General features: G+C 38.2%; 1 pseudogene; it reads right to left on the minus strand.

The window, feature by feature from the left end:
- Positions 1-4,900: 4,900 nt before the first annotated feature.
- On the minus strand, positions 4,901-5,377 carry LOC115521330 (annotated as a pseudogene).
- Positions 5,378-5,732: the final 355 nt, after the last annotated feature.

The following is a 5,732-nucleotide window of genomic DNA, read 5'->3' on the forward strand; positions in this document are numbered from 1 at the left end:
GGACGTATAGCTTGAAAAATATTGATTTATATCGAACACTTAGAATCACATTAAACATCACTCCCCCAGAAATATCAAGTTAATTATTGATAAACACTCTGATGTTACCATCAGGCTCAATAGCCAGGAGCTCAAGTTCTGTTTCTTGGTGACCTTCTACATCAATAGCTATTCAAATGTACAGGTAGCTTCCGTTTGAAGTTTTATTTATTTTGCTTTACATTTCTCCTCCTTCGTAAGAGAGCACAAGGCCATTCTTACCTGCACCATTCCACAACGGTTACCTGGCACACATTACAAGCACATGGCCTGTGGACCAAATATAGCACACTGCTGTTTCACTTTGGCTTCCAGGTGTTCGAAATGTGCGGGTATCTTTAGGTCTGAATACATTATCCAGTTTGCAACTGTTCTTACCGCTCCCTATTGTGTTTACCCACGTATTTACAATTAACTTATGGATCCTTGTAGACATTTGAGCTGGTAAGCTCTAGCTTAGAGCTTGGACTTCCCCCTGATGCAAGGAATATTATTTATTGCATGCTATTCTTTACTCCACACTGGTCTATCCTTCACTTGACTGGTTTGGTGTAGCACTAAGTTTTTTTCAGGCATTCATTCATTGTTTGTTCAGCTGCTTCTAAATGCCAAGTTCTGTCCTGGGCACTGGTGACAAGGTAGTGCCTGCTGGCGATACATCGTGCCTGCTCTCACAGAGCTTCTATTCCAGCTCAGTGGCGACGAGAGGGGACGTTGACAACAAATAAGTACATTCAAGTGATGACAAGTATTATGTAGAGAAAAATGAAAAGGAAGGAACTCAAGCACCACAGGGGATGCTACTTTCTACAGGGGACCAGGAATGTTCTCTCTGATGAGGTGACATCTTAGCACACACCTGAATGAAGTGATAAACACGCAGATATTCGGGACAAGAGCTTTCCAAGCAAACACAGATCTCCTCTTAGAGAAAGCTCTATCTTTACGTAAACATGTGAGAGCTTGTACCTCTAGCATACTTTTTGGTTGTCTTAGCTGAGGATCGAAGAAAACTGATAGCGGTTTTATGCTTAATTTCGTCATAATTTCTGTACTTGTTTTTTTTTGAAACCGAGTAGAAAATAAATCAGTACTTTCCAAACACTTCTTTCAAGATTGCAACTTGACTCGATGCTTCTGCTATAACTGAAACAATGCCAATAGAATTTAGCTAATCTGGAGGAAAACGTCTATTGAAAAAAAGCTACTTATAGAAAACCCTTTTACCAAAACTCCCAAGGTTACTTTGAACAGTAACAATAATGACTAACAGACAATGGCACGATGATGTTAAAAAATGATGGGGGCGCCTGGGTGGCTCAGTCGGTTAAGCGTGTGACTTCAGCTCAGGTCATGATCTCACTCACGGCTTGTAAGTTCGAGCCCCACATCAGGCTCTGTGCTGAAAAATATTGAAGGTATAAGAAAGGCACAGAACCTGGAGCTCACTTCAGAATCTGTGTCTCCCTCTTTCTCTGCCCCTCCCTTGCTCACGCTCTGTCTCTCTCAAAAATAAACATCAAGACACAGTGATATTGATTTCAGGGTAGACAAATAGACTTCAAAAATGATATATTTCCTTTGTGAGTATTATTAAAAATAATACAATAAATAAACATTCTATATACTCTCAAAAAATAAAGTAATCATTGTAAATTAATAATTAAGGAAGTAGAATTTTTGTTTTTTAAAAATAGCAATTATTTTAGAACGTTTAAGAGATTTAAGAGATTATCTTCATCAATGTCCTCTTTTGTTTTTTTAAAGTTTTTATTTATTTATTTTTGAGAGAGAGAACGAACGTGTGTGTGTGTGTGTGTGTGTGCAGTTGTGGAGGTGGGGCAGAGAGGAAGAGAGAGAATCCCAAGTGGACTCTGTGCTATGAGCACAGGGACTTCATCTCACAAACCGTGAGCCTCAGGTGTTCAATTTCCTTTTGGCCATTAAGAAAGCTAAAACACTAGGGAGTACATGGCTTGTCCAAGGACAAGGAGCCATTGATTTGGTCAAGCTGGAACCTGAATTTATGGTTCTTAATTTGTAAACTAGTACCCTTATTCCCTACATACCACATTCTACTAGTGAATTTATTTATTTTTTTTTTAATTTTTTTTTCAACGTTTATTTATTTTTGGGACAGAGAGAGACAGAGCATGAATGGGGGAAGGGCAGAGAGAGAGGGAGACACAGAATCGGAAACAGGCTCCAGGCTCTGAGCCATCAGCCCAGAGCCTGACGTGGGGCTCGAACTCATGGACCGCGAGATCGTGACCCGCCTGAAGTCGGACGCTTAACCGACTGCGCCACCCAGGCGCCCCTCTACTAGTGAATTTAAATAAATAAATAAATAAATAAATAAATAAATACTACTATGATACTTGTTATTTTTCAGGTTATGGACTAATCCCCAATGACTGTAAAGAGCTCAACATTTTTTTAGTGTGTCCACCAAGCCTTGCCCTCCGTGACTACAGGAATGTGAGAGCATGTTCTATCAGGAAGGCTGTTTTCCTCAATACTAACACGGCTGTAACTCTCTGAGCCAAACACCCTGAGCCCTGGTTCGTGATTGGGAAGAGCTAGATTAATTTAGGACCTTCAATGCTTTAAAAAGGCATCAGTGGGACCTGTTGGATTAGAAGGAGGAGATCTAGGATTCAACACTCATTAGGGTAGAGTCTCAACCCTGTTCTGGATCTTTGCAGATGGCAATCATAGAAAATAGGAAACTAAATATCTGCCAGCTGGCTAGGTTTATGTGAAATCATTGGATTAATCAATCCAGTCTGATCCCCAGCTTGTGTATGTTTATTCATCATTTTACCACTACAAGAACAGCCATCAATGATTTCTTTGCTCATTTTATTTTTAAGTGAAAAACATTTCTAAGAAATAATATCTTGAAATATATTAGCTGAGAGTCAGTTATAAAAATAGCAATATAGAAGTAATTTTAAATAGTTCAAGTTAGTTTGATTTTCAAGAGTAACCTAAAATAATTTAGGCACTTGTTTTGCTTAGCCTAAAATTAAGTTATTGATTACTAAAAATTCTTACCACCATACAAGATGTTACTGAAATATGCTATATTGTACTATCAACATAATAGCAGGTTATTACTCTTTGCACAGTCCCCATTAGTGACACAAATTGTCCAAGCCATGAGTTTGAATTTCTATATTGTAAACTAAAGGAAATGTACCAGCTGTGGATCTTGGCGTAGGTTCAGCTTAGTTCAACCAACATATATTGAGGCCCTACTAAATCCTAAGCATAGATAATGAAAATACAATTAAGAAATAAACCTTAACTCAAAGAACTAGATTTAATTTAGAGTTTCAGTCAGAGGTCAGAGACTCAATAATCCTATATTTGTTTATATTTTATTTAGGTTGCGGTAAATATCATCCATCCAGAACTAATCCCACAGCAAAGGCCTTATGCCTTAGGTACAGGTTATGGACCCATACAATCCCAAACATTTGAAGAAAGTGAAACACTATGTTCTGAGGAGGACATTTGGAGGGGAAGGGCTAGTTTGTACATAGTGGGCTGTCAATAAAATTCTGATGATTCAACAGTAACTCAGCTCTTTTGTTTTGGGACCTAAGGAAGATATCTCTCACAGTGAAAAGCCTCCAGCGGTATCAGGAATCGCCATGCTGCTCCCTGCCCAACACATCAGGCCATGAGGTTTTATGCTACAGTCATGGCAAGGGATTCTGACATTCAAGTGCTGCAGAAGAGACTAGGAAGGGAACAGGATTCTGTGCAGTTCTATCAGCAGTGCAATTGGAAGTGCCTGGCAGTTGAATGTAAGAGCCATTTGAAATCAGACATTGCTAATTTGGGAATAGTCTAAACACAAACTTTACAAACATTCATAAGATTCATGTTAAGTTTTAGGGCATACCCTTATCTTCTGTACCAAGCAGAACATTACAACTTGAGATATGACTTATTCTAGAAATTAAACTATAAGAAGAAATAGCCAACTCTCAACTTCTAAAGGGAAAATGTGACATTTACAAAAGTTTAGATTAAAAAACAAAGCTTAGTTTGAATATATATTTTTAAAACCAAACAAGCAACAACTTTAAGAAATTCGTAAGACAGGCTCTTAAATTGAAAAATAGGATGGACGAGAGATGAAATATTCAATAATGTTCTTTTGCTCCAAATAATTTTTTTTAAGTATTTGTGGTTTGGGGAAAGAGGCAATAATTGCTTTACTGAAATAATTGCTTTACTTTGTTAAAAATCTGTACATTTATATTTTGATATTTCTAAAAGCGATGTATATAATGCATATGATTAGATTCCATTAATAATAAAATCTAAAGGAAATCTACTCAAGTATAAAAGCTTTACAGTTGTTTTGTAAATGATAATGTCTTGAAGATTCTGAGTTATGGCAAATATCCTGAAATTGTAGATCAATGATATGAATATTCAATTCACATTTGTGATGATGAGATATGGCCTAACTGTATCCTGCAATAGCACCAGGTGTTTGAACATATATGGACAAAAAATCAGATATAATATAAAATGATATTTAAAGTATTAATATAAATATAATATGAAATAATAGAAAATAGTAAAATTGGAGTCTACAATCCAGTTCCTCCACTTTATTATTATTATTATTATCATTGCTTAGTTTTTATTTCATAGTCATAAACTTAACTCTGCAATCCAGGTAGATGTGGAGGGGAGTAAGGAAAATATGGAACCCATAGAACTCCAGCAACAGCACAAAGATTATAGGATATTTTGAGCGGATGGGGGGGGGAGGGGTGGTCTCCTGAGCTGTAGAAGGAACGGTCTGGTAGTTAACATAAAACACAAGTTAAATTTATTAAATTTGTCCACAGTCAGCCCTGGTGATCTTGCTGGTCTTGCCATTCCTGGACCCAAAGCGTTCCATGGCTTCCTTAATATCCACACTGTCTTACACCTTACCAAAGGCCACGTGCTTGCCCTCCAACCACTCAGTCCTGGCAGATGAAAAATTGGGAACCATTTTTATCGGGTCCAGCATTTGCCATGGACAAGGTGCCAGGACCCGTGTGCTTCAGGATGAAATTCTCATCATCAAATTTCTCCCCATAGGTAGACTTGCCACCAGGGCTCTTAGGGTGTGTGAGGTCACCACCCTGGCACATAAATCCCAGAATAATCCTGTGAAAGCAGGAAGCTTTATAACCCAATCTTTTCTTCCCAGTGCTCGGTGCACAAAAGTTCTCTGCCGTCTTTGGAACTTTGGAAACAGCTAGGAGACTCTGCCCAAGGGGTCACTGTCCAGGACGTCTAAGAGCACGGTGGGATTGACCATGGCTGGGCAGCACGGGTGGTGGCAAAGGCAAGGCCCAGTTCCTTCACTTTGAAATTGAAGACCTTGAAGCCAGGTAATTTCTCTCATTCACTTTGACAGAATTATAAAATTCGCTGATGGAACAAAACTCAGCTTTTGCTGATGTTTACCACTAAAATGTGCCACCTCTGATTAGAGTACTGGGGTCAAAGAGTAAACTGCTAATTAGTCCATGCTTTACTCAAAAATAATAACATTTTTTAGAATTTTCTAATAAGAATTTCTTTAAACATAATAGGCGTCAGTGGTAAGAAGTAAGAAACAAGAAGTAAGAGCAAGAAGCTTCTAGAAGAAGGAAAGGAGGAGAAAGCAGAGA

The sequence above is a fragment of the Lynx canadensis genome, chromosome C1 (assembly GCF_007474595.2).
Source record: "Lynx canadensis isolate LIC74 chromosome C1, mLynCan4.pri.v2, whole genome shotgun sequence".
Taxonomy (NCBI): domain Eukaryota; kingdom Metazoa; phylum Chordata; class Mammalia; order Carnivora; family Felidae; genus Lynx; species Lynx canadensis.